Raw genomic sequence first — 19,436 nt, forward strand, 5'->3', positions numbered from 1 at the left:
AAACTGGTGGTCATCACACCGTAGTGGAGCAATTCAGCGCCCTAACGAAAGGTCCAACCAGCTTTGCTGAAACTGCTATCAAAATTTAGTCTTACTCGCACTGGAGACGCAAAAAGTGGCCGAGCTCGCTTACGTTAGCCTTTCGTAATGTGTGTCACTGCAACGTCAAGTCAGCTGCAGAAAGCGTAACCGAAGCTGGCCACCCGTAAGACGACATTCAGAAACCTCGCAGAATAGCGTCCGTGTAATAATCCAGGCATGTCGCATGGATTTCAGTTGTCTGCTAATATAAACAACTGCTATTGCCCATATTTGTACACTCCATTATTTGAGGCTTGTAGCGCAGCTCAGAAAGAGCAAAAAGGAAGGTGGAAGGGGTAATGAAAGGGAACGGAGAACAGAGTGAACGTTCCCTTTCATTACTCCTTCCACCTTCCTTTTTGCTGTTTCTGAGCTGCGCTACAAGCGTAAAAACGTCATGACACACCAACTCGCCCAAACTGCCACGCTTTTGTATACTGCAGCACATTAAAGCGAAAAAGCACACCACGTCAAAAAAATTTAACACGTTTTTAACTGCCAGAATATTATTTCCCCCGAGATCTCGGACATACTGTCCACACTATGTCATTGTTGACCCCTCGAGGACAGAGCCGAAGTACGAGACGTCAGTACGCGATACTCACCAGCAGTGGCGGGCGAGGAGCAAGGTTCCGACTGCCAGCAGGACGCCATGGGTGAGGGAAGGCAATTTAACAAAACACCGTCGGCCAGATTACGAGTGGCGCTCTAGGTCACCTCCCGAAGGGGACGTTGGGAGGGTGGCAAACGGGAGCAGCCTACTGGATAACTTATGGGCTTCAATCAAACGCAGACGTCGGGATCCTGAAAAGACAAGATTCCGTACTGAGCATTTCCACTAAAACATCCCAAAGCGTTTTGCACAGAAAAGATTTCTCGGTTTCTTGAAAAAGCATGAAAATGGTCTCGCGACACCATGCAGTGGAGTTTTGAACGGGACAAGTTAACTTAGCTACCAATAATTGCAAACAAAGGAAGCAATAAAAATGTGGAACGGTAGTTGAATGCAGCATGAATATTTCTAAATTAAAGATGGGCGTTTGATGAAGTCAAATACTAAGCACTCTACAGGGAGTTTTCTTACAGAATTAGTGGGTGAGGGCTTAACTTAATTAGAAGCTATCTCCGAAATTGTAGCAATGTGTTTCACAGCTGCATCTATCTCCAAGCTAATGTCAGTGAATAAAGGTTTATCACAAGAGCATTTTAGGGCAGCTTTTATTTTTGCTTTATAGGTAAATAATAACGCTACCATTCCACCAATAGAAAAAAAAGTTTTGTACGCGGATGACATGAATTGTTTGATACATGATAAAATCAAACAGGCGGTTAAGGGAGTTTTCAAAGTTGCCAGATGTGAACGAGCTTCAACTGAATTTAAGCACATAAAGCAAAGCAACGTGAGCATTTATTTTTAAGGTTTCGAAGCACGGGAGTAAACCCTTTATGTCTAGCGGCATTGATCATATAGAGCGGACAAGCAGCATACTATTATTGAATGCTTTTCATGACTACGTTGGAATGACCACGTTGGCAATTTAAACATGAAGCGATCTGGTAGAATAGGTGCTTTAGGAAGGACGAGACCAAATGCCACTTAGATGCAGGTCAAGCCCATATTCGATACGATCACAGATGCAGTATGTATTCTCATGTGGGGCACAACTTCTAGCACTAAAATTAAAAGGCGAACTACGAAATAAAGCATTTCCTTTCGCTTCAAAGCTGCCGAAGAACAGACCACTAGTGATTCCAGAGTTCGTTACAAATCCAACCACACGTGCATACTGGCGACATTAATACTGAGGTTAAGAGATCTACAAGAAACTTGAACCAAGGACAAATCACGGCAGACAGCCTTGACCTCTTGGACTCCACTGTCGGGAATGGTTGCAATACTGAAAGTGAAATTCAGCAAGCAAAGTCCTAGAGACATTTCAGCAAGCTACCAATAATTTTTTTCCCCTACGCCTAGGTAGTAGAAAGATTTTTTTTTTTGCTTTTTAGGTGTTAAGTTCTTTATCCTGGGCTATCCAATTAAGTTTACGCAACGAACGGTTAGTAGGGTTTTCTTCGCCAAAAAAAAAGTTTTGTATTGCATTAACATTGTTAGAGACTTGTTCTTTCATGTTTATTCGCTAACGATGTATACTTTCTTCGTACTACTCTGCTAATTCCCTGTATCCTCCCCTCACGCTATACTCCTTCGGGAGCCTATAAGGTAACTGAATCAATAAATAAATAATTGCTGAAAGAACGTTAAGCTTTGTTTAGTCACGTGATGTGTTGAATTATAATTACCACATAGTAAATGCATTTCATGCTTGCTTATGAAATGGTAGTCCAGATAAGTAAATTTTCATTAAGTGCATAAAAATTGACATTTCATTTTTTATTTTAGTGACAATGATACGTTACCGCTGTTGCTCGAGTGCAAAATATTGAGGACAAGGACCTAGTCTGCTACCGACAAGCACTTGTATTCCCTGGTTTTCCTCATTCTGTTTCCTTTGTCGTATACTTGTCTAAGCGATCAAACAACTTATGTAACGAAAGGGAAGGTGAATCTGAAACGAACTGAAGCAATAAGGCTCATTTTTCGACCACTCGAGGACACAGCCGTAGTACGAGTGGTCTGTGCGTGGTACTTGCCCGTAGCTAAGAAGGGCGACGAGCGATCTCGTCTGCCGGCGAGACCGCACCGGCGAAGGGGAACAGTCGGTCAGGGTACGAGCGGTGCTCTAGGCCATCTCCTGAGGGGGACGTTGGGAGAATGGCAAACGTGGAGCAGCGCACTGGATATCCATCTTGCACGTGGGCTGCAATCGAAAGCACAGATTAAGATTCTGGAACAATAAGGCGTGGATGCAGTAAGGCAAAGTGCTGGGGGAGTTGTTGCATACCGAACAAGGAATTAAACCAGTTAAACAGGCACATACACACCAAAAAGCATAGGACAGTGGTCTTTTTTACTATCAAGCGACTCAACCAGCATCGTCCTGTGCACTTATTTGCGCTGTGTATGCATCTTGATGGCTGGTTTAGTTGCTTGTTCAATAATGCATGGACATGGCATTGCTACCAACACTCACCTCGTAATTGACCAGTTTTACGTTCTGCAGCTAATGTTCGCGCCGGATCTGCCGGCGCGCGTGGAACAAGCAGTGCGGTTCGATGAGACTTTGGCTGCGCAGGAGCACATCGCCAGATGCTGCTCCCTGATACACCTTTTGTCGGATTAAGTGGTAAGACTCTGAACGGCTACACGTGTGGACCGCTCTGCACATATCGACATAGCGCAACCATACCTCAGAATTTGAAAACTTCGCACCGTCAACGCCGTGGTGACTGGGCATGGTAGCGCTACTTGCACTCGGGTCTCAAATTAACCCCCTCGCCTACATTGTGCAGGTGGGTAAACGTTGTGGTACGTGGGTAAGCGCGGGCAATACTTTTTTTTTAGTAGCGCTGGCCTTCCCACGACCATTCTTTGTGGTCGACACGGCTCTGTATTGGAGCTTACATTTTATGCAAGGGTACATCGAAACCAACCCAGGCTTAGACCTTAAGCAGATCGCTAAGGAACTCGAGGAAACAGCTGTCGATATTCAGGACATTAAGCAAAAGAGACCGGCTGAACAAAAAAGTAGTTAACACTGCAAAAAAAAATTGATGCTTGCGAAATCTAGGGTATTAGTATGAATGAAATGATTGAAACAATAAGACAATCTAGAAAATGTCAGTAGGTTTATGGCATACGTTATATAATTATATCGTTTATGGCATACGGCGTCTATAGCAAACGAGTACGCAAGTAGAAGATACCGCTGCTACGGGGTTTAATGACAGCGGGAAGCCAAGTTACGTGTAATCGTGCGCTGAGCAGCCGAGCCATTCCCGACAGACGGAAGCGCGAGTTGCAGCGCCGAACCTTCCATCATCTCAGCAGTAAAGAGGCAAGAGTGACACACGAGCTCTCTTCGGCTTACACAATCGGGACATGCTCGGTCCGGAAGCGGTCACTAGTGAACGTATCCACGGTTAATGCAAGGTAAGACGAAAGGCAAAGCAAACCGTGTTATATGTAAGCTCCCGAATTCTCGACGAAGGATACTTCAATGAGGTTACCAATTGAAAAATACGGATATAAGCACGAAAACACAAGCTTGGGACGGAACTAAAGAATCTAAGAGACACGAGAAAGAGTCGCTCGCGTTCGAGAAGCTATGCAACAACAATCGGCTATGCCTGCGACCATAAAAAAACAGTGCAATTGCAGACAAATGGGGAGTCATCGAACATGTTGGAATTTCTGTGAAACGAAGCTTTCTTGAAGCTGTTCATACCGGCGTGTTTGACGGAAAGAAAACAGGCGAGTGCACATTGTCTCGCGTAATTAACCGCGCTACACAATGCGACATCTTAAGCAGGCTTGTATTTGTTCGTGTCTTATTTTAATTAGACAGACATCTTATCTGTCCCACAGATCACAGTTCGTAGATACCAGTAACACAATATCTTCAAGGAAGCCAGTTATCACTGGTGTGCCGCAAGGGAGCATTTTGGGCCCACTTGTATTTTTTATTTATATAAACGACATTGTACGCTGTACAGATAACGCTACATTCGTTTCGTATGCCGATGACACAACCGTTTTTATTACAGGCAACGTGGAAACAGATATAGAAATAAAGGCTAATAAGACGCTGTCTGACTTAGAACGGTGGTCCGTGATAAACTGCTTAAAAATCAACCCTAAGAAAACAAAAGTTATCTTGTACGCGCCTAGAGGAAAGTTGTTGACAACTAATATGAATTTGTGTCTGGGCAGTGAGCAGTAGGAGATAGTGGATTCCGTTAATATCGTTGGGGTGCGTTTTACAAAGCACCTTACCTGGAATGAGCATGTTGATCATCTCCAATTTAAATTGTCATCTGCCATTGGTGTTATTGCTCGTCTGCGTCGCTTACTCCCGACCAAGGTAAAAATAATGCTATACAATGCTCTGGTGGTATCTGTCATGCAGTACTGCGTCATGGTGTGGGGTACAACTGGTGCAACAAACTTGCACAAACTACATTTGCTACAAAAAAGAGTTGTGCGTTACATAGCTGATGTCCATTATACGCACTCCACAGAACCACTTTTTTCTAAATATGAAATTCTTCCTGTATTTTGTTTTTACAATTATAGGTTGATGTTGTGCTACAAAGATTTCGTAAAATTTGGCATTGATGATACAATTCATCTGGCAAAACTTCGCGAAAATACAAATATTCGACAGACCTGACAAAAAAATGTGGTTCGTATCCACCCCAAGAACCTCCTATGATGAGCAATCTTTAATATACATTACCTTCGCTTTTAAACCTATTAGTCAAAATTTTGATCCCTCCAGAAACCGAAACTCTCGCATTAAACTTTTTGTAAACTTATTTATTTGCAAGACTAGACCATGCCTTCTTATTCTCCTAATTTTGTTCCCCACTGTTATTTATGAGTGTTGATTATTTCTTGCCGTCTTGTTTCACTTTGTATTACCCGTTACATTGCGATGCTTTTTTCATTTCTTGTGTATGACTGGCTGTCATCTTGCTGTTATGCCAACTTACAAGGGGTCGGGACCTCGTCAAGCTGTCCAAGCTTTTAGTCCTGTACTCCTCCTTTCTTAAGGATTCATTTCATTTCATTCCATTTCATTCCATTTATTTCATTTCATTCCATTTCATTCCATTTATTTCATTTCATTCCATTCATTCCATTCATTTCATTTCATTCCATTCATTTCATTTCATTCCATTCATTTCATTCCATTCATTCCATTCATTCCATTCATTCCATTCATTCATTCCATTCCATTCCATTCATTCATTCCATTTCATTCATTCATACCATTTCATCCATTCATTTCATTCCATTCCATTTCATTTCATCCATTCCATTTCATTCCATTCCATTTCATTCATTCCTTTCGTTCATTCCATTCCATTTCATTTCATTCATTCCTTTCATTCATTCCATTCATTCCATTTCAATCATTCCATTCCATTCGTTTCATTCCATTTCATTCATTCCATTTCAATCATTCCATTCCATTCGTTTCATTTCATTTCATTCATTCCATTTCAATCATTCCATTCCATTTCATTCTATTCCATTTCATTCCACTCATTCCATTTCATTCTATTCCATTTCATTCCACTCATTCCATTCATTTCATTTCATTCCATTCCATTTCATTCCATTCATTCCATTCCATTTCATTTCATTCCATTCATTCCATTCCATTTCATTTCATTCCATTCATTCCATTCCATTCATTCTATTCCATTTCATTCCATTCCATTTCATTCCATTCCATTTCATTCCATTCCATTTCATTCTTATCCATTTCATTTCATTCATTCCATTTCATTCTATTCCATTTCATTCCTTTCATTCCATTTCATTCTATTCCATTTCATTCCATTCATTTCATTTCATTCGTTCCATTTCATTTCATTTCATTCGTTCCATTTCATTTCATTCCATTCATTTCATTTCATTCGTTGCATTTCATTTCATTCCATTCGATTCCATTTCATTCGATTCCATTTCATTCGATTCCATTTCATTCGATTCCATTTCATTCCATTCCATTTCATTCCATTCATTCATTCATTCCATTCATTCATTCCATTTCATTCATTCATTCCATTTCATTCCATCCATTCATTCCATTCCATCCATTCATTCCATTCCATTTATTCATTCCATTCATTCATTCCATTCATTCATTCATTCCATTCATTCATTCATTCCATTTCATTCATTCATTCCATTTCATTCCATCCATTCATTCCATTCCATTCATTCCATTCCATTCCATTTATTCATTCCATTCATTCATTCCATTCATTCATTCCATTCCATTTCATTCATTTCATTCATTCCATTCCATTCATTCATTCCATTCCATTTCATTTCATTCCTTCCATTCCATTTCATTCATTCCTTCCATTCATTCATTCCTTCCATTCATTCATTCATTCATTCCATTCATTCATTCATTCATTCATTCATTCATTCATTCATTCATTGATTCATTCATTCATTCATTGATTGCACCGGCCGCTTCCTCGGCAGTTACCCGTTCCGTGCATGTGCCATTGCACCACCCACTTCTTGGCCGATCCCTCGCTGAGGCTATGTGCCACAGTATAAAAATCTATTGTAAAATATCATCGAAGCACTCGAAGACTGAGCAAGACAGCGGCTCCGTGTCGCGAGCACGTGCTACTTTAATAAACCGCTCATATTTGAAGCAGTCATCGGTCTATCGTTTTCATCAATTGTGCTGTGAACCAGCCTACTACCTCTCCGCCCATAAGGAAGGTCATCCTGCTAAGAAGCAGAAAAGGAAACGGTGGTGGAGCAGCGGATCGGGCAACGAGACCGAAGAGAAGACCATATATAAGGATCGGACCAGCTCACTGAGAAGCAAGACGCCATTGTTACACGACTAGAAATGAGCGAAGCATATATTTACGAAAAAAAGCAAAGCGATTCCCCCTAGATCACGAAGCTGATCAACGCAATTACCAGACAAAAGTTGCACACAACGCAAAAGAATAAGGGAAAGCCTCAACAGCGCCAAAGAACAAATGGAGGAATTTGTAAGAGAAAATACTGCCGAAGCAGTATTTTAATAATAGAGTACGACATGAAAATAACGACGATCTTTCCTACAATAGAGTTCAGAATTCAAGAGGCCATACAGTTGGATTTGAACAATGGAACGCAGGTGACATCACAGTTCAGAAGACGCAAGGGTAATACATGAGCTACCAAATCTGGAAATGACAAAGTTTGGCGGAGGAGCCCTGGAGTGGAATCGCTTCTGGACTCAACACAAGTGAGCAGTTCACCTCAGACCTAACATGAGCAAGGGACAAGTTTATTAGCACCTCTAACCGGAAAGACAGCGTATGCTATAGAAGGGCTTCATTGCTTTATCTGGATATGAAAGTTGCGATGAAGCGATAAAAATACTGCGAACAAGTTCGGAAATCGTGAACAATTAGTGGAGCTGCGCATGAGTGCGCTCTTGAGTCTAGAGAAAGTGAGGTTGGCGCAAGAAACTGATTAACTACGCAAGATAGGACACGGAGAGCAGTTGAACAGATTGTCGGTCTGCACCTTCAGTGATTCGAGTGCCAGTTTCGCGTCGATGTTGACAGCGTTGAAGAGAGCAATTCCACCGGAGTTATCAGTGCAGTTCCAAGTCAGAAGGAGCAATGAAAAACAGCTCAGCCATGAAAGCTAGCGTGCGAAGCAACAGGAAAGCAATGCAAGGAAAAGCTGGACAGGCTTAAGAGGAAGCTTTAGCTCGGGTGCTCCTATCTAAATACATGTAAAAGGAGAATTCGTTTTTCTCGGCAACCACTGCACGAAATTTGACGAGGTTTGTTGCATTTAAAAGACAAACTTAAAATCTAGTGACCGTTTGTTTCGAATTTTTGAGTTAGGTGGTCAATTTTTTATTAAAAATTGGCAAAAATTGAAAATTTTCAAAAAACGAAACTATTAAGTTTACAACTCTGTAACTCAACCACTAAAAATGATAATACAATTCTGTGAATTGCATCTAGTAGTACATCTAAAGCGGACAAAATTGATATGTTACACATGAATATAAAAAAATTTAATCACAGGGAAATACAACTTTTGCAAAACCGTTGTAACCAACGTAACAAATTCACGTAAGATGTAAAATGACATATTGAACTTGTCCGCTTTGAATGATCTAATGGATGCCGTTTACAGAACCGCGATATCTGTTCTTGATGCAGAGCTATGAATTTGTAAACTTCGTGCTTCTATTTTTTTCAAACGGTGAAATATTTGAAAATCGTTTTAAGAAAATTCAAGCCCTAAATCGAAATTCCGCTTCCAACAGTCACTAGAATTTAACTTTCTCTTTCAAATGCAACAAATTTCATCAAAATCGGTCCAGGGGTTATCTCATAAAAACGTTTTTGCGTTTTACATGTATTTGAATAGGCCGCGTCGGAGTTGGGCCCGATCTAAAGCTTCCTCTTAAGGTATTCCAGCGATAGCAAATATCTTCCGAGGAAGACGGTGTTAACAGGACAGGACAGTTGAGAAGCCAAGGAATAATAGCATACAGCTTCGGAATTACAGCATTTATAGCTCAGAAACAGGAGCTGCCTGTTCTGCAAGCAGAACAACCACGTAACTGAGGACTGTCATCGGAACATTCCAATGAGGAAAAAGAAAAACATTCTTACTGAGAATAGAGTGTTTCAGATGCAACCGACCAGAACACTGCACCTATTTGTAGAGGAAAAGGGAAATACAAGCAGTGCAAAGGACAACATGCTAGATAAGTAGGCATAACGGTGCGGCAAGAAAAGGTGGAGCAGGTCAGAACAGAGCAAGCGGAAGCAACGACGGCTACTCTACACGCAACTGAAAATGTAAAACAATTTTGCGCTTTCGGAGACAGATGTAGCTTGGATAGGGAAAAATAAAGGTGGCAGACAAAGCCGATTAATATTAGACAGCGAACGCCAGCGGATATTTATTGCAGCTGGATTAGTAAGAGAAATAGGAGCGAAGATATTACACGAAAGGCCGACGACTGGTTCATTCGAAGGGAATGAAAAATTCAAATTAACGTTGTCCAATTAACTAGCAACGCGAGGAAAGAAATCAGCCGTGGTAATAGAAGATCTGCAAGCCGACGTCGCATCTGTTGTCTACCTGCTACAAATCAGAATTCCAAGGAGAAAAATGGAAAGCTACAAGTGGCGGATGAAAGAACCGAGACGACTGCAACAGAAGCCATAAGACGGCTGAAGGGCTCAATTATTGGGAGTTCTTCGCTGGTAGAACGTAAAATGTCGAAAACAGATTGATCGCAGACGAGACAATACGGGGTTGGGTACTGCAAGGCCCCCAAAAAGGATCCCAAAACAATTTCACCAAGCATGAAATCAAACAGTCATGGTTCTGAAGGTTGAAGCTGCGGCAACAATTCAGCAAGAGATATAGAAAGGTTTTGGAGCATTGAATGAATGGATACCTCGCTCTGGGAAAGTCCTGCACGTATTATTGGTTTGGCACGTGAAGCCCCATAACTTATTTAAAGTTTACCGCTTTTGGCCACTCGCCGTGTGAGGCAATGATAGTGCCGACCTTTCTCCCCGGCTATCAACAATGGTGCACAAGCAAATCCCGCATCGCTGTGTGTCCTGTGTACACTACATAGAAAAACGAAGTCGTATATACACAAGGCAACATACCACACTAACTCTGCGCCAGAATGCATCCGACGTGAAAAAAAAAAAAAACAATCGTCGCGAATTGCCGTCAATTAAAGCAAACAGTAAAGAAACCTTCGCTTACATCGATTCGAACAGCGCACGAGCCGCGTAATTTATTTTTTGTGCGCTATGGCGTTCAGTATCACCTACGACATGCGAGCACCTGGCAAAGCGGCCACACGTTGCAGCGCCTATCAAGGGCGTGTGTGCCTGAAGTAGTCCCACCTGCTGTGCCCCGAGTGAAGAGCGGCGGTATTGGGAATAGCAGTAACAATACTAATAACCATGAATAACAATAATAATAATAACAATAATAATAATAATAATAATAATAGGACACAGCGATAGTACGAATCGTGTTTAAGCGATATTTACCAGTAGTAGCAAACGAAGTGCGCCGTAGCAGAAGGACGACGTGGACGCGGAAATGCAAAGGAGCCAACGCGGTCAGCCACGGTAAGAGGTGCTCAAGGCCATCTCCGGTGGGGGACGTTGGGAGGATGGCAAACATGGAGCAGCACACTGGATATCCTTCCGACTCGTGGTCCGCAATCTCGAAAGCGGACCTCGGTATCCTGAAACGACAACAAGGCTTTTTTTTAAGCACTCGAGAACACTGATGTAGTACTATTATTCATCTGCACGTGGTATTTACCCGGTGCAGGGCCACAAGGCTACGCCGACGAGGGAACACTGTAGGCCGTGCGCGGTGCGAGTGATGCTCTGGAAAATAGCGAGGACAGTAAGCGCACATCGAAAAACGAACAGCAACAACGGCAAGGAAACGGGCCGCTTACTGTAGCTGCTGACCGGCCCAGCTCCGACGAAAACAGCAGGCGACGTCCGGCGTCGAGGTGCTGCGTAGGGCGGGTTAGTGCCTAATAGCTGGCGAGGTAATGTCCGAATGCCGTTTGCTTCCGTCATTCCACATTTCGCTCGATAGCACGCGCACTGACGCGCGCGGGCTATCTCCGTCACGAAATAGTGGGGTCGGGTCGCAAGGCCGTTCGGATGGGTCCATGTCCCTGACGCAGTCGTAAGAGGACGGCTATCAGCTGTTGCCTGCGCAGTGTGAGCTAACCCTGTGTGTCAGCTAAAACCTGAAGCTATACGCCGCCACCCCGCAACACGTGGCCCGTCCTCTTCGATTCCGGCACGGAGAAGACCCGTGTGGCCGCAAGCCATGCCCACGAAACCTCGGGCTTATAAAGGTAAGCAACAACACTAACCTTACGCAATTTTGTAGTGTAGCTATACAACCCTAGTGAGCGCTAGCTAGTGCAACTGAACAAACAGTTAACTTCTCTAAGGCATGCGCCACCCTCGCCAGCTAGACCATCTAGAAAAAATGCACAAAGTGCACACACAGGCCTTTTGAGCGTTTAGGACGCTCGATGCGAAGCTCGTAGAGACGACGCTCGCCGTGACGAGGGGTTGCCGCGCAGGTCCTGGAGTTAGTGGCCACGCTCAGAGTTCATCCACAGTTCAATAGTCCCTGCGCCGTCGGGGGGGGTGGAAACGCGCACAAACAAAAGAACGAGTACTCGACAGGAACGACTTCCGGCTTATATACGCTGCGCCGGCTCGACCGGAGTGTCGTCGGCGTATAGCAACGTAGTTATGCCGGCTGGCGGTCACTTACACTCCGGGAGCTCGAAAGCGGGGCCAGGAATTGCCGAGACGGAGACGGCAGGCGGGTCGGGCAACAAGTCTCTCGAGGAGTGCCTCACGTTTTTCAGGCCCCGGTGCATGAAGCCAGTGCTTCCAGAGTCGGCCGAAGGCGGGAACATGCGCAGCGTGTAACTTCGACAAGCGCTGCCACTGTTAGCGCGTAATGAAGACCAGCAGGAGCTCGAGGTAGGGTGCGACGCAGAAGGCAGCAGACACGACGCACGCCGAAGCAGCCGGAAAATGCAAAATGGCGGCCCAAGCCCCCGGATGCTCGCTATGTGCCCACGACGGCCACGGTGCCAAGCTCTTCGGCGCATGCGTTGATACGCCGGGACAATTTCTTTTCTTCTCTCATTGGTCTAATGTCGAACTACGTCACCGGCTCGCTAGCCGCCGTGCCGCTGTTATCACCGCGACTGGCGCGAGGGCGATGGTAAAACCAAAGGAATAAAAAAAAAAAAGTTGCAGCCTGCGTACAGTTGCCGAGCTCGGAATGTTCTAGAAGCTTCCACATGCTTCCACTGTGTTCTTGGACATGCAATGGCGTTAGCGCTGTCGCCGTAGTTTTATGGATATTATAACCCGCGGACGGAATCTTCGCGGTTCCGTGGCCGCCTTCACATTCGCGTTGGGCTCCGGCAGCGAGCATGACTTGCAACTCGTGAGCGCGCGCCGCGACATGCGTCGAGTTGTCTGTACGCGCAGTCGTCTGATCCTGCCGCATCGTTTTTCTTGGAACAAAAAAATTGAAATTCTATAGCTTCAATTGCGTGCCCGAACGACGCGATCTTATTTTGAGACATGGCGTAGCAGGGGCACTAACGGGCTAATTTTGACCACCTGGGGTTCTTTCACGCGCATCTAAGACCAAGCACACGATCGTTTTTGCATTTCGGCCGTTATCGAAGTGCGACTGCCGCGGCTGCGATCGAACCCTCGACCTGAAGCTGAGCAGCGGAACCCCACAGCCACTCCACTTGCGCCGCTTGTGTTTTTTCCGGATGTAGGTGCCCCAAAACGCTAGCATTCGGACTTTGTTGGCAACGTAATAGAGAGGCGGAGAATGAAGAGCTCAGTTAATAGAAGGCCGTTCTTCCTCTACTCTGAATGACTCGGCGCAAAAGACATCGCGAAAGATTTGGGACGAGAAGATCACACGCATGAGGATTCCATAAACCCAAGAAATATCATGACGAAATTATTCTATGAAGCACCTAATCACAAATAACACCTTTCAATATATTTCGATTCCGTTTTTAAAACTTCATTTACCAAAGATTACTGCATCTGATCCCACCACCTGCTTCCTTCGCGTTGGTATGGTCGGTAGTATATAGAGTTAACTTTCGTTATTTCCTATTTCTTTTCATAACTTTATTTAAATATTGTTTTGCTTTTGCTTTGTGCCGCGACCCCTCAACAGTGGCCTCATTGAACAATGGCCTTCTCGTGCTAAGCACTAGTTGTCGTCGGTTCGATGCCTTTGGCCAAAGAAGGCAGCTGCTTCGCATGGGCGCCAGTTTAGCGCAGGGTAAAACCTTTCATTTCGGGTTCAGAACTGTACGCAAATAATGTAGGGAATGAAGTAACTGCGTGTCTAATCAACAAAACGTTTAGAGCCATGACAACTTCAATGAATACTGCACGATTCACCGCAATAGAGAGAGAGAGAGAGAAACTTTATTGCTAGACCAGGCTTCTTGAGCCCGAAGGTGGGGGGCCTCCTCAGTCCAGGTAGCCATGGCTGCTGCCACCGTCCGAGCCCTGTTCACCAACCATAGCTGGTTGTCAGGGTCTTGCAAAAAAATTAAAAATAAAATAAATATATTGATTATGAAAATAATAATTGTCAACGCGGGTATGTGTTTTGTTCTTTTGCATAGAGCTCCGAAATGCCAAGAGACACTTTACATCCTAACAAAATATTTATAGGCATGTACAGTCGCGGACAGATTAAAACGGACCACGGCGAAGGCGGCCGGAGCGACTGCGGGGCCGGCGCTGGTATCGCGCTTGGCGCGCTCACGACCAGAGTACCCCGAGAGACGTCAAACTTCTCCTCCGCACCCTCGCTCTCGCGCTTGTGCTTGTCATGCTTGATAAATTTCTAGTGCCACGTTCGGCTGCTCTGCTGCTGACGGTCGGGACCCATAGAGTTTCTAAATAAATACCTGTTGTAAAGTGACGTCAGCCGCAATCAGACTGCCTTGCAAGCGCTGACGGCACGTGCGTTTATCGTTTGATATCCTTCCCTTGTTCTCCCTTTCCCCTTTCCCCCTCTCTGTTTCGTATATATACGCTCCGAGACGGAAGCAATAAAGATTCATGTTCCAACCTTCGAACGGCGTGCTGTCGTATACAGTAAGGCACGGCACGTGTGTCGTAACTATGTAACAGTGGCGACGAGGGTGGGACAGAACCCTCGAGGTGAAAAATGAATTAAGCCAGGCAGTTAAGCAGGAAACACCGGCCGCGGAAATACCGACCATGGCTCATCATCAACTACCGGAATACGATGACCAGTCCGACAACTGGAAGGCTTACATCACGAAGGCAGAAGCTTATTTTGAGGCAACTGGCGTCAGTGACTCGGGAAAGAAGAGGGCGCTGCTGGTAGCAGCATTGAGTACGCGCACCGTGCAAGTGCTCTCAGGACAGGTTGCACCGAGGAAGCCAAACTCGCTTACGTACGAGGAAGCAGTCAAAGTTTTGGATGACTACTTCGACCCCAAGCGTCATGAAATAACGGAGAGCTATCGGTTCTTCAATCGCTGTCAGTTGGAAGGTGAGCCCATTCAACAGTTCATCGTTGAAGTTCGCCGGATTGCGGATGGCTGTAATTTCGGTGGCATGCTAGACCGGATGCTTCGCGACAGGATCGTGTGTGGAGTGAGGTCAAGCGCTGTTCAGAAGCAGCTATTAGCGAAAACAGATTTGACGTTGAGGGAGGCTGAAACAATTGCCATATCAGCTGAAGCAGCGGAAAAAGATGCAAAGAAGATGTCATCTGACATTGAACCCGTGCTCAAGGTCAGTGCACGACAAGCTGATGAACTAGTGTCAGAATGTGGGCGTTGCGGAAGTCAGAAACACAACAGAAACGCCTGCGGCTGGGCGAAAGCGAGGTGTTACCGCTGTGGTGTATACGGCCATCTGGCGAAGATGTGCCAAAGCGACGTGCGGAAAGGACGCCCAAAAGCTCGCTCACAATGCAGGCAAGGAGAAGCGTTTGCAGTAACAGCGGATGTCACTGAGGAAAATGCAGACGGTGCGCACATTTGGACACTAACCGCACCCTCCAAGGGTCGGCTACCACCACCTATTCTTCGTACTTTCACATGGTGTGGCATTGACGTACCTATGATTGTGGACACCGGTTCACCGGTCTGTGTTGTGTCCAAAGAGATTTTTGAGAAAAACCGTGAACATTGGCCGCAATTAGAAACCGCATTCATTAAACTGTCCTGTTATCTTGGAGAACTTCCAGTATTAGGGAAACTGAGTATGTCAGTGTCCTACAACGACAAGGAGGTCAAGAGTTCCTTGATGGTCCTGAACTGTTCAGGTCCGAGCCTCTGTGGACGAGAGTTGATTTCCAAGTTCAATGACGCAGGATCCTCTGTGTAGAACGTATCAGTGCAACAAAGCTCTGGTCCAGGAAGCAGCCGTACCCCCGCCATTAATGCCGTCCTGTCAGAGTTCAACGACGTCTTCAGCCCCGAGCTGGGTCTAATTGACGGACACCCTGTCCATCTGAAGCTCAAGGAAGGCGCCATGCCGAAATTTTGTAAGGCCCGTTCCCTTCCATTTGCTTTACGCGACAAAGTTTCGGAAGAGATTGATAGGCTCGTAACGCTTGGAGTACTGTCACCTGTAACGCACGCCGAGTGGGCTACTCCCATTGTGCCCGTAATGAAGAAGAACGGCGCGGTTAGAATCTGCGTTGATTTTAAGGTGACCTTGAATCCCGTCTGTGAACTGGAGCAGTACCCGTTGCCAGCTATTGATGACATTTTCGCATGCCTGAACGGTGGGGACTGCTTCAGCACGCTCGATTTAAGAGACGCGTATAACCAAGTTCCCCTCGATGAGGACTCAAGGAAGATGTGCGTAATCAATACACACCGTGGGTTCTTTTGCTACAACCGACTGCCGTTCGGCATAGCTTCCGCGCCTGCCATCTTCCAGCGGAAAATAGAAACAGTTCTGCAGGGCCTGACAGGTGTTCAGGCTTACCTTGACGACGTTTTGGTATCAGAAAAACTTGGTAGCACCGACACGTTACGACAAGTACTGCAGCGTTTTCGTGAACATGGAGTGAAGCTCAGACTTGAGAAATGCAGCTTTCGCCAAGAGGCAGTGACGTATCTGGGTCATAAAATTGATCGTGAAGGTCTACATCCAATAGAGAAGCATGTTGAAGCAATCGCGCGAGCCCCCAACCCAGAAAATGCTCAGCAGTTGAGGTCGTTTCTGGGCATGATTACATTTTATTCGAAGTTCGTGCCCAACATGTCTTCCGTACTTGCACCGCTGTACAATTTATTGGAGAACAGCACGCGTTGGTTCTGGGGACATGCACAAGAAGCAGCTTTTCGTGAAGCAAAAAAATGCCTTCGGGAAGCGGCTGTGCTGGCTCACTATGATCCCGAGAGACCCCTCAAGCTAGAATGTGACGCTTCACAGGACGGAATAGGGGCCGTGCTTTTCCATACATTCGGAAAGATAAACAAACCTGTCGGGTTCCGTTCTAGAACGCTAACAAGGGCTGAGAAAAATTATTCCCAGCTTGAGAGGGAAGCCCTTGCTCTTGTGTTTGGAGTGTCCAAATTCCGTGATTATCTCTTAGGCCGAGCATTCGTACTGGTCACCGACCACCAGCCGCTCGTGGGCCTGCTGAAGGCGGATCTACCAACTCCAGCATTGGCAGCCGCCAGAATACAGCGCTGGGCGCTGTACTTAGGCGGATTCCGCTATCAGCTTCAATACTCTCCTGGTAGACAACTGCTCAACGCTGACGCCCTTAGTAGACTGCCACAACGGATGTCTGAGCCGAAGCCACCAGAAGCGGACCCACCAGACTATCTGCTGGCCTTGACTGTGTTCGATGAGGGAACTGTGTCAGTTGAGGAGCTAAGGCAGTTGACTGCTGGTGACTCTGCTCTCAGTCAAGTTATGCGATTCACTAAGAACGGTTGGCCGCCCTGCGCAAAAGGCTTGAGCACGAGTGTCGCACCTTTTTTTGACAAGAAATTGGAGCTTTCTTTGGCCCACGGGTTGTTATACTGGGGCCGGCGAGTAGTCGTTCCGATGGAGGCGCGACGTCGCATATTATACCTTTTGCATGAGACGCACCAAGGATCGTCCGCTATGAAGTCGGTGGCTAGATCGTCATTCTGGTGGCCAGGGTTAGATCGCGAAATTGAGGCAGTCACAGCGTCATGTCAGAGTTGTGTTCAAAACCTGCCCATGCCAGCTACAGCAACGCCAAAAAGCTGGCCCGCTACTGTTGAAAAATGGGCAAGGGTGCATATCGATTTTGCGGGACCTATAGCAGGGAACATGATACTCGTGGTCGTGGACGCATACAGCAAGTGGATTGAAGCTGTGCCACTCCGACAAGCAAATGCTTCATGCACGATCAACTGCCTGCGCGGTATCTTCTGCAGATTTGGCGTGCCACGAACCATCGTATCCGATAATGGAACGCGGTTTACCGGTGACGAGTTCGCTACTTTTGTCAAGAGGAACAACATAACGCATCTGCGCACAGCTGTATATCACCCTCAATCGAACGGACTAGCAGAAAGGGCTGTCAGGACAATTAAGGACGGCCTCAAGAAGATTGGTGAGGGGCGGTTGGAAGATAACATAAACAGGCTGCTTTTCAATTACAGAAGGACACCTAACCGCTCTGGAAAATCACCGTCAGAGCTGCTCTTCGGATACAAAATTCGATCCCGTTTAGATACATGTTTCCCTCCTGTGCACGCAGGGCCAGCCAACGAAGCAGACGAGTGGCCACTGCCATTGCCTGAAGCTACCGTGTACGCCCGCAACTTCGGAACGGGTGAGAAATGGACTCCAGGAATTGTAGAGTCTACAACAGGCTCTCGGATGGTGAGCATTCGAACACCAGCCGGATCAGTAAGACGACATGTTGACCAGGTGCGGAACCGGGAAGATGCGACGCCACCGCTTGGTAAAGACCAAGAAGCGGCAAATCGAGAATCAAGAACAGGTACTCCTCGCGACTACCCATTGTCGCAGAGAACGCCAGCCGAACAAGGGGGCATAACAGAACCTGAGCATGAACTTCAGCCGGAACTCGCAGGGAGCAACGCTGAACCCGTCAGATCACCCCAAGCCTTGCGGCGCTCTACACGTCAAAGAAAACCAGTGCAGCGACTTCAGTATTAAGGGAGAAGAGATGTTGTAAAGTGACGTCAGCCGCAATCAGACTGCCTTGCAAGCGCTGACGGCACGTGCGTTTATCGTTTGATATCCTTCCCTTGTCTCCCTTTCCCCTTTCCCCCTCTCTGTTTCGTATATATACGCTCCGAGACGGAAGCAATAAAGATTCATGTTCCAACCTTCGAACGGCGTGCTGTCGTATACAGTAAGGCACGGCACGTGTGTCGTAACTATGTAACAATACCCTAGAGGGAAATGTAGCGCTAGTGTCTACGGGGGTTCTCATGAGCGTTGCCTCAACCTAGGGTGCTATTCTCGACACGCATGGCGGCTGCACGGCCGCCATTATCCGCCATGTTGACTCTCTGATTGGCTGTGGCGAGCTCACGAGCCTTGAAATTTGTGCCGGGAAACGGAAGTTTTGCGAAATGTCATTTTGCGTTTTCATCAAGATGACGATACGTGACGTGAAGCTGGAAATTTTATGGACTAATACATTTTTTTGGTCCTTGGCAGATATATTCTGATGTTAGCGCTTCAAAAAGAATGTGAGCGGTAGCGTGCAGAAGCCAGTGCAATGCATCTGCAATTGCGCGAATATGTGCTGGCGATCCAAGATATGCGCCATGCCAGCTTGCTGATTGGCTGAAGGAATATCTCGTGAGGAGCGTCACAGGAAGGGCTGTTTCATAAACGTCATTTTGACGATGCGTGACGTTGCGCTGGGCCGCCATTGCTGAGATTTTTCGCCATAATTTTTGCTGCGACGAGCCGCGCGAATTATGCTAATGAGCAGCCATATGCAATGACAGCCGAGAGGAATGCGTATCGCCACATTTTCCCCGCCGTTTGGCGCCCCGAAAATCTTTTCTTCATAACGCGTGCTCATAGTATTTGCATCGCTCTCGGGTAGTATTGGCATTTGTGTTTGGGGCCATCAT

The 19,436-nt window shown here is 46.0% G+C and overlaps 1 pseudogene; it reads left to right on the forward strand.

Annotated features, from left to right (window-relative positions):
* Positions 1-14,516: 14,516 nt before the first annotated feature.
* LOC126545596 (uncharacterized) lies at positions 14,517-18,586 on the forward strand (annotated as a pseudogene).
* The last annotated feature ends 850 nt before the right edge of the window (positions 18,587-19,436 follow it).

Source organism: Dermacentor andersoni, chromosome 1, assembly GCF_023375885.2.
Source record: "Dermacentor andersoni chromosome 1, qqDerAnde1_hic_scaffold, whole genome shotgun sequence".
NCBI lineage: Eukaryota > Metazoa > Arthropoda > Arachnida > Ixodida > Ixodidae > Dermacentor > Dermacentor andersoni.